Below are 11,423 nucleotides of genomic sequence, written 5' to 3' on the forward strand. Positions count from 1 at the left end.
GCCAGTTGGCGTCTTAATATGAGTGAAATATTCTCGAAGAGGGTTAAATAAAATATGACAATCAAGCGAATATACTTACTTCAAATTTAGGATTTTTCCCCTAAAGAACATTTTGACCCGAATAATATCTTTTATTATTTTTTCGTCTCTCAGTTTACCAGTTTTGAAGTTTCTTTTTATTCCATTTTTTTCAAGAACATTCGTACACAAAATGTCCATAAATCAATTTTCACCGTAAAATATAGTTTACTGTGTTAATGAATTAAAATATGTGTTTATTATCACTGAAAATGCAAAATGGTCATAATGTTCATGTATAATTAGCACTTTAGTGAAAATAATTAGTGAAATGTGTGAACCGTGGTAATAAGTATAAAACCATAGAGAAACCAGAGCGGGTTGACCGAGTCCATTTCTAATCAAAAGAATGCGTAGGAAAAATGTAAATATTTTCTTGGAAAACCTTTTTCATTTAACTACTGATATACACATGTTCACAGGGTAAAACGAAATGTAAAATTGGTCCGGCAACTTGGTTTATAGAAGGGGGAAATGTATCTAAAAAATATATTTTTAATAAAGTTGTTGTTCATATGGGATTCAAATAGAACTTCAGGAAGTTCTGTTCATTAACGTTTGATTAATGCTGATTCTTTTTTAATCATTTTTGAAAGCAATATATAAAATGTCTATTCCTAGAGAGTGCACAGATTGACTGATAAGGACAGTGTAAAACAGGATACACGGAAGAGATATTATCACGTTAATGTTAAAAAGAGAAAAGTGCAAGATTAGAATCATTTTAGAATGCAGATATTTTAATGAACGAAGGAAGGCTGGTCACATTTTGCAAATACACGTAATTAAAATCTCGTTATGTTGCCTTCTTCAGCATATGCGACGGAAAATTCAACTCTTAAAAACTTGACAAATTTAAAAAAAAAGAGAAAATGAAAAAAATGAAACAGAGAAAAGTACTTTGGTTTCTGTCATCATCTTTCTTATAATGATGGTGAAATAACAAAAATAGAAATTCTTTTCAGGATGACTGTAGGTGAAAGTTTCTGGTTAACATGTACAGGAAGCGATATAACTTTTCTCTATTCAAAATTGTATAATTTTAACATTTAATATTTTAATTATTTCAAACAAATGTTCGTATTTAAATTGAGAACTGAAATTTCCTCGTAAATATTAAATGTAGAGTTAAAAAAGGAAAACAAAAATTAAAACATGTACATTTAAAAATATTCCTTGGGTAATTTAAATCACTTGGCAAGGTCAAGCAGACATGTTAATTTCGTCATTTTATTTTTATTCTTTCTTCATTTTTGCAGAGTGCTGTGCTATAACAGTGCTGTTAGGGGTATAATGTTTCCTTTATACACATATAATCATTTAGAAAAGTAATTCAGTGCATGATTCTTCAACAGTAAACATTGTAAAGTTTATTAATTAAATGAAATTTTTATTTGGATGAAAAGAATTTTTTAATCCAATGAAATTTGAATTTATTGGGTGTGGAGATTTTTTTTTAAATTCAATGAAATTTTAATGTTGAGGTTGAAAGAATTTTAAAAATATGTGAAATTAAAAAAATTATGGATGGCAATTTTTAAAGACAAAATTTTCGATATATATTAAAAGTTTACTACAATACTGCATGGGGATAAAAAAAATCTACATGTATTTTGTACGCATTTAAAACATTAAATTGAATGGTTAAAGTGCTTATTAAAGTTAATTTTGATTTCTTTGTAGTTTTCTTCCTGTCTGGAGATAAACTATGCATGATTTCAAAGTACACATTTAAAAAAAGAAAGCATAAGACAAAGTAACAAGTTTATGACTATATTTAGACACCTTCATAAATGAGTTTCATTTCATTATAGTTTCATACGAATAACATTATTTTAACAAGTCGTAAGTTATGGTAATCCAGACATGTGAATTCTTCTGTCTTTTTTGGTCTAGGCAATAAAATTGATATTACATGTATAAAAGCAGAAATAATTTTTATACCTTGTTTTTTCAAAGAACCGTGTGTTCTTAAAAAGTTTAAAGTCAGATGGACAAACAGGCAGCTAGAAGGATGGACGGGTGAACCGGGTAATCAGTTCAGGTCTGGTGAATTAAGGTGAATAAAGAAACATTGCCCTTTAGCTTTAATTGTTCAACCATTGTTTGGCACTGCACTGATATGCCATCTTTTTTCCGAAATCGTAACTTTGATCCGTGTAGTTTATTTTAGGCAATTCAAAGTTTTTCGGTCTAAATGCAACAAGACCGATTTTTACGCCATCGATTTTTACGCCAAAAAAGTTTTTTCTAAAAAAAAAACAACTTTGTTACAGTGGTTAACTACAGTATATCAACCAATTCAGACATTGGTTCGATGGATGATGAACAATAATCATGCATATTTGAGAATGGTAAAGCATTGCGATAGCCATGATAATGCTTTTTCTAGTACAATAAACTGAAACATACTGGCTCAGTGTCAAAAAGCAATCGAACATTATCCCTCCTTTTCATTCCATAAAGGTACTATGCCGCGATAGTGATATCTGCATTCCATATTCCATACGTGATCGTAAATTACGTAATCTGTGCGGACATTTTCTGCTTTAAACAGTTACACGATTATCAAATATTACATTGCAACTTTTTGGAATTTCTTGACACGTACTTATTGAGAGCTGAGGAAAAATACCAATATAAATATTAAAGGGGTTCAGTTGATTTATTTCCCTCGACATATTGTAATTTACACAAATGAGAAGGAAGTGTGATTATTTTTTTCTTATCTACATTTATACACTGTACCGTACCATGTCGCTTATTTCCAACGTTAATGTCGCATTTTTGTCCGTTCTTATAATCTGTGTTGAAAAAATTTGTCCTCTTGAATCAAAACTTCAAGGTCAAGTAGTTATGACAAGCTTTAAGTTGATGTTTTGAAATTTCAACAGAACACTACCTTATTTGAACAGTGCGAATACCTAAGAAAAGTATTAAAGTCCAGTAAGTAACATTATGAAATGAATTAAGATGGTCTTCATTATCATACGTCTAACGTTAATTGACTCTGTAGTTTTCTTTACAGACTCTTTTACAGACAAGGAAATACATTATATAGATATTTGTTTCAATTAATCACAATGATAAATTTATTTTAAATGCTAAGAACTTCCCCCAACATTATATTTATCAAATATACTGTTGGTAATTGGTTTAATAGGTTTTCATGGGTTTCTATATTATACAATTGAAAAAAATATGAAATATGGGTACTGTTATACTTTTTTAAATAGGTCTCTATGCAATTTTGTCATTAATATGAGAGTATATCTACATTCAGTTGTCATTTATTATATACTGATTTTTAAAAAAATAAAATAAGCTATTGTAATATTTAAAATAACTGAAAACCGTTTAACAAATATTCACCTCAATTAAAATGTGTCTGCTATTTTATCTAGTTATTAAAACACTGCCTTCCGAGGAGATAGAATGTCAAATATGTAACTGATCTGCTCAAAAATCTTCAAAGGAGGTTTATGTTTTTTACTGAATTCACAGGAATGAAATTCTTTTGAAAGTTGACCATGCATTTGTACCTTTAAGGCGATGCTCCTTCACATTCCCACAATAAAAGTTCAGAAATGACCGCTGTCACAAGTCTTAATGAGATTGTCTGGAAAAGGTATTTAACAGTATGAAATATCTCCAAGAATGTTAAGTACCAGTTCGATAAGTGCACCATTTTACAAGACTTATTTATCATTATCGTTTTGAATTCTTCATAAAAAATCGACTTTCTCTGATTTTCGCAAAGTAGGTTCAGTTATAAAGTGTTATTTTTTAAGTAACCGTTTTTCGCATGAAATTTTGCTAACAAAATAAATGTTCTTTCAAGAGATATGTTGCTGATCAAAATAAAACAGTACTATTGTCCGCAATGCCATAATTTCTTCAATAAGAAACAACGTATATATATCATAGTTTTAAGGCTGCAATGTCATTATTAAGAGAAAAACAGTCAATGAAGTATAATTTATAGACATGTTGACGTTAATTATCTAGATTAATATGCAGATTATAAATCAATCAATCGAAACTGATTTTCATTATAATTGTTTTAAGCTGGCTAAAATTAAATACCCACGCCCAGTTTAACCTTTGTTGAAAATTGTTAATTCATGCTTTAACGATCAAATAATTATATATATATTTTATAATAAATAAATCTCGGAGTTCGTTTTTTTCGATATGAGTAGAAAAATCATATGAAATAGAAGAGCTCCTATAGCAGTCTCTTTTATTGTAGGAACGATCACTTTTTAATGATCGCTGCAAAACAAAATAAAACTGCCAGAATTTCTCCTTTCATAAGACCAGTCTAATCAATGATCGTATTCAGATGTTTTCTTATTTTCTTTAAAAATAAAAAATGATGAATTCAGTTTACTCGTTTTAATAAATAATTTTCATAACAACAAAACAGATGAGATGATACATCTAGGATTTCAAAGATCAATAAATTAAAAGGATTCAATAAATAATAATACAATTAAAGTGTAAAAATATTGCACATGTTATTCCTCATTAAACAAATGTTAATTCTTCAACTTTGAAAGTTCTCATATACTGAATATTTTGTTGCACCTCTGCTGTGTTCGTTTCACTAATGTTCCTCTCTAATGTTTTAGAGCGAAAATATTTGTTTTAGTCTGAGTTCTGTAACTATTTGTCCTCAGTAACAAACTTGTATGCAGTTCATTTCTCTAAAGCATCATTTTGAACTGGAAACCGGAAACTCCCAGATTCCCGTTTGGACAGGTGAATTTTATGCGCGAAAAAGTTTTTCTTTGCATAGCTGAGACATCCCAAGTTTTATCTCTCTGGGGGTAAGAGACGTTAAAGTTCGCTGGAACTAAAGTTTCATCACTTGTGATCACTTCGGAGAAAGCATGCTTCCATTCCAAACTTTGGGAAACACTGCAAACTTAGAAGATGCAATGGAGCCTGTGGAAACATTATAAGTAGTCAGTGTATCTGCACTGGCGATGGAAACTGTTCTCCCCGAACAATCCATGTCTTCCTCTGCTGCAAAAGCTACACGGAAGTTTCTTGGAAGTACGATTGCCATTTCTCGTTTTAGCAGTTAATCCAGAAGAGTGTTTATCAAGGCTGTGTATATAAGTGTTTGATTTTAAAATCATGCTTCCCAGTCTTATATATCTTTTGTAAAACCCCACGTGGTCGTATTGAAGTATTTATGACAAGACTACTTTTACTATCAAATCGCTTGCATTCCTTTCACGGCAGACCAGCCCACTTTTCTTGACTGGCATTTGGCGCGTGTCGGCATAACTTTCCCTTCTTTGGACAATTATGAAAGAATGGTTTTATTCAAGTGCATGTCAAGAAGTTATAACACTGCGGTTTCTGTTTAACTTCCAACAGGTAGAGGGAACTATTTAAGATAACCACGCACATTGTCAAAATTATATCACTTATATCATTTACTCAATATCCGTTTTAACCATATCTTGTTTTATAAATGCGACAACTACACATGCGTATTCCACAATGACTAGTCATATTTTAAAAAGGAGAACAATGAGGATGAAAAACTGTAATAACGATTGGAATGTAAAGATTTCCCAAGGAAGTTACAATTCAATATGTAATAAAATATTGAGCGTACTTTTGAATAAAAAAGGCACACTTAGACCTAGTAGGTTTAGACCAATAAATATTTTCTTAACTAGGAGCGTTTGTAAAATATATTGAAAACGATCAAGATATGACTAAAATACTGTTGTTTTCGTACAGTCTCCTTATACAACTGGGAGTGTTCCTCCACAAGACAGACTTTTTGAAATAATGTTATTTTGTGAAACATTCTAACAATTTAGTTATGTAAAAAAACAAGGTACGATGATCATTTTGTACAAAAAGTATACACCAAAATTTCATGTCTTACAAAATGTAAGAAATATGCAAAAAAGCGTTAAAAATTGTATACAAATCATTTTCTGAACTACATAGGCAAATATATCCTTGTAATACATGTAAACCACGAAAAAAAATTATTTTTATTTATCAATCTATTTAATTATAAGTACACTATTCATGTAATTGACTATTGAACCATGCTTTTCCTAATACTAGCTCTTGTAATTCTGTTGATCGGAATTTGTCGTGGACTCGAATTTCGACTGCAACTGGTGTTATATATTTTCAGAGCTTATTGAAATTTCTCAAGCTGTCCTTATTTTCAAAAAGCAAATTCAGCACTCGTGCCTAAAACGGAACCATAAACATGACAAAGATACCTATGAAAAATAAAAGATACTACACTGATATTTTTTATAAAAGTTTACGATGGGTCAAAAAGTATGCTTTAACAACAACCAGATTCATAAGAATCACTCTGTATTTGGATTTTTTATATTTAGAAATAAACATGCTTTCAATAATCGCGGCCGTTAGCTAACTGAGTTCGTTTCTTCTACATGTAAGTTGAATTCCAACATGTTTAGTAGGTTGACGAAGATCTGTTTGTTTTATGTCGCAAGAGAGATAACTGTTTCCGATGTTTAACCTTCCAAATCCTTCTCGTGATTAATCAATTATCAACAATAATAAAGCTGAAAAAGTCTACCTTTAAGAACATAAGTTGTTCAGTACCATATTGAATTGTGTTTTAAACTATTTATGGTGATTTTTGTACATTATGATTATGAACTAGAATAATTTTCGACATCTGGAAGTAATAACAAGCATCTTTCAATAACTAGAAAAGTAAAATATTTTGACACTGTTTTTCTTTAAATGCCCCCCTCCAATAATAGTTATTTGCCAAGCTTTACAAATAAATGTGCCTTTCACTATAATATAAATAACCCCCATCATGTCCATTCAAATTGTGCATATAAGATTTTCCGCATACCTAAAATATTTTTTCTTAACACTTTGTTAAGTTAACATGATGCAAACGAATCGTTTATTTGTTCTGTATTTTATAATTAAGATATAATTTTTGCCATACATGTACGTACAAGGATTTTCTTTTAAATTACATGAATAAAATACATTTGATGATAGCAATTCAAATAATGACTAAAAAATTAGGGGTGCTCAAAATATACTGAATTAAAAATATGTTTGGTCAAAATTGCATGAAACTTTGGGAAATAGTGACTGAAGTACTCTCCGTAATAACTTTGCCTAATTACCTGGCAATCATATTCTAAGTCAGGACTATTGCATTGACGTTTGTAATTTGTGTGTTCACAATACTTTAACAGGTATGTAGACGAAGGGGTACAACTCGAATAATGTGTGAAAGAGAGCTGTAAGAAATTTAACCGCACGATCGGATACGTATACTTGCGGTAAAAGGCTCCAACTACATGTTTATTAATTTCTTTTCTTTGAATCTATATAACTGAATAACTTACTTAGCCTGTTTATTCCCAAGGGCTGTCTCAAGTAGCACAAGAACCAAAATAGTCAATTCTAATTACATTGATATTGCAGTGCTCCTAGATAATACTTTAATAAGTGAGACAGTGGAGAAAAAAAAATATTTTAATGATAAGGGGGAACTGATAACCAGGGAAAGCTCCCAAACGAAAGTTAAAATAACCTCAATAGATAAATGGACGGACGCATTTATCATTTATGCGAGCATTTATTCTGCATCCCACCCAGAGACTGTTCAAGATCTCTTTTAGTATTTGCATGACATTAGGCTCGGGGCTTCCCGGGGTGGGGGTGGGGGGGTGGGGGGCAGTTCGATGGTATGGAAGACATACGATGAGCAATTTAGGCTCCGTCGTAGCCTGAACCCTGCTATGTCATGAGGCACTATTGATTCTGAACTATGGCTCACATACAATGTCACCTGTAAGTTCGCCTTCTGTAGTGGGAGGAACAAATTCTAGACAAACAGGACATGTGAAATATTACAACTTCAATTATCAGGGCATTTGTGCTAGGCCTCAGTGCATTTACATGCACTGCTGTTTAAAATGCGGTGGGCCTCACCCATTCTATACTTGTCCGGTAGGCAATAATTATATGGGTCAAGCTAAACAAACATATTCTTCAAATGTAAGAAGCAGTTTAAGGTCACCTCAGGGTCTTAACAGTTTTCGTTCTCGAACGGCTGCATTTCATTTCCGGAATTTTTGGTAATTATCAACTTTTCATTTCCGACATTTTTTAGCTTTCATTTCCGACATTTTTTTTGTTTTCATTTCCGACATTTTTCATATACGAGTACATACGTAGTACCTATAGTTACTGTAACAGATTTGATAACTTCACTTATGAAAAATTTAAAGAAATAAATCATAAATAAATCACTGAAATTCATTTATGTAAATCTATCGGTGACTTAGACATAAGTATGATGCTGTCACTGACATTTAATTTAGTGCACATTAAATGTGGTGAAAAAGTTTTATGCTAATTGAACTCTTTTACCTAGACTTAGCGCTACATGTAAATGTATAGTTTTTTAATTAATATTTTGGTATAAATACTTTTAAAATCCCATTTTCTTTTACTTAGAAAACATTGAATTGCCGCACAGGTAAATTCCGGAAATGAAAACAAAATAATGTCGGAAATGAGTACAAAAAATGTCGGAAATGAAATAAAAAAATGTCGGAAATGCTATGCATATTTCCGGAAATGAAATGCAGCATCTCGAACACCCATCAACCCCCAATACACGCGACCTCTCAGACCACAAAAAAATCTGGGAACTAGGAAAAACCCCAATTAAGGTAGGCAGAATTAAGGAACATTTGAAAGATTACCCTGATAAAAAGGTTGTAAAATTTTTAGAGGAAGGATTTACAAAAGGTTTTAAGATTTGCTACAAAGGTCCTAGAATCCATATTTCATGTACAAATTTGTCATCTGCAACAGAATATCATGATCAGCTTTTAGAAAAAATCAACAAAGAAATAAGTCTGGGTAGAATTTTGGGTCCTTTTATTGATTTACCAATAGCAAACCTGCATTTGTCTCCAGTAGGTGTTGTCCCCAAATCTGATGGGGGATGGAGGATGATATCCCACCGCTCTTACCCTGATTTAAGTGATGTTAACTATTTTATGGATCCTGAACTCTGTTCAGTACAGTATTCTTCATTTGATGGAGTTATAGACATGATTGCTAGGTTGGGAAGGGGGGCATTATTAGGAAAAGTTGACATCAACAGTGCCTTTAGGTTGATACCCATTTACCCAGGACATTTTGACTTGCTTACTAGATGGATTGTACTATATAGATAAATGTTTACCTATGGGGTGTAGCATTAGCTGTAAAATTTGGGAAACTTTTGCCACGTTTTTACATTGGTTGACAGGGTACAAATCTGGACTAAAAACTTTGGATCATTATCTAAATGATTTTATTTTTGCAGGGAGAAAAGAAACTAATGAATGTGCTCTTCTCATGTCTCAATTTTTATCAATTTTCAACAGCTAGGTCTTATGTATCAGCAATAAGCTTTAAATGCAAAAGTCAAAACTATAATGATGTTACTAGGTTACAAAATTATTAGAAGGGATGAGGAGGCTTAACAAATCAGCTGATTCTAGACTTCCTATCACCCACACTTTACTTGATAGGATATTGCATATGTTGCATTCAGTGTGTTTCAATAGATATGAGACTTTGCTTTTTAAAGCAGCATATTCATTGGCTTTCTTTGCTTTTCTTAGAGTTGGAGAAATTTGTTTATCGGTAGGAAATAACAGTCATGTAATTTAATTTTGAAAATTTCAGATATTGAATTTGACCAAGATGAATCAAATCTGTTGTTAGTCATTAAACAGTCTAAAACTGATCAAACAGGCAAGGGTGTTACAATATGTATTGAAGAAATAGGTGGCAATATTTGTCCAATCAGATGCTAGAGAGAGTTTCTGTCTATAAGGCCCAAAGTTAAGGGAGCATTATTTTGTCACTCTGGAGGCGAATCACCAACTAGATCCCAGTTTTCGTCAGTTTAGGGCAAGGTGTTGAAGGTCTGTAAAGTTGAGGGGAATTACAAATCTCATTCGTTTCGGATAGGAGCGGCCACAGCTGCATTTGAATTAGGTTGTTCAGAGAATTCAATAATGGAGGCAGGTCGTTGGAAATCAAGGTTTACAAGTCTTACATTAGGTCTCCTTGATTTAGTTCAAGGATTATTCAAATACATGCATGATGTTAGGTTGGGAGCATCAAGGGTCGGGGGTCTTGGTTTCAAAAACTATGATGAGCAATTTCGTCTTCGTCGTAGCCTTAATCCAACAATGAATTGTGGCTTATTTATATGTGTCCATATTCTAAAACAAATCATACATGACTTTTTGGCAAGGAAATCTGTTTTATTGAAAGAATTAGAATCATTAGTAGGCATGTTAAAATTTCTTTGGAAATCCAGTAGGGCATTCAATCGTAGATTTTACGATGCTATGAGTGTTGCCTCAGAAGCTCATCATAATGTAAGGTTATATCAGTTGAGTTGAAGAAGGATTTACATATGTGGTAAAAGTTTTTAGAGGAGTTCAATGGGATTTCCTATTTTCCAGAGAAAGAGTGGATAAGTTCAGATGTACTTAAATTATATACAGATAGTGCAGGAAGTGCAGAGCTTGGATGTAGTGCCTATTTTCAGGGTAAATGGGTGTTTTTGCAGTGACCATTAGCATGGCAAAGGACTGATATTCTTAGAGATATGACATTTCTAGAGCTAGTTCCCCTGGTATTAGCAAGTAGTTTATGGGGTCATGAACTCATATGCAAAAAGGTTTTGTTTCACATTGACAATCTTGCTTTAGTCAGTATAGTAAATAAACAAACATCAAAGTCTAAGAGAGTAATGAAGCTGGTTAGGCAATTGGTATTAATGCTTATGGAATGTAATTGTATTTTTAAGGCTAAACACACTATTAGTAGTAATAATAGTATTGCTGATTCTATTTCCCGCAAGCAGTGGTGGGTTCAGGGTTCAGGGAATTGTCTCCAGAAGCAAGGGAAAGTCCAGAACCCATTCCAACCAATTTTCTTCAAACGATTTACAGTTGCAAGTAGAGAAACTATTGGATGGCTCCTTGTCAAAGAATACGAAGCGAGCATACGATACGGGAATAGCTGCATTTAAAAAATTTAGGGATGAATTTAGCTTTTCAAATATTTTGCCACCACCCCCAGAGCATGTTGTTCAATTCATAGCATATTTATCTCTGAAAAAGTTTACTTCATCAACTGCTAGATTGTATCTATCAACAATAAGTTTTGTTTGTAAGTCCAGAGGACTAGTCGATGTCACAAAGAATTTTTTGGTTTGTAAGATGTTAGAAGGCATGAAGAGATTATCAGTTACGAAAGATTCAAGACTTCCAATT

Source organism: Saccostrea cucullata, unplaced genomic scaffold (genome assembly GCF_032062105.1).
Source record: "Saccostrea cucullata isolate Sc308-1 unplaced genomic scaffold, CSIRO_AGI_Scuc_v1 ctg312, whole genome shotgun sequence".
In the NCBI taxonomy this organism is placed as follows: domain Eukaryota; kingdom Metazoa; phylum Mollusca; class Bivalvia; order Ostreida; family Ostreidae; genus Saccostrea; species Saccostrea cuccullata.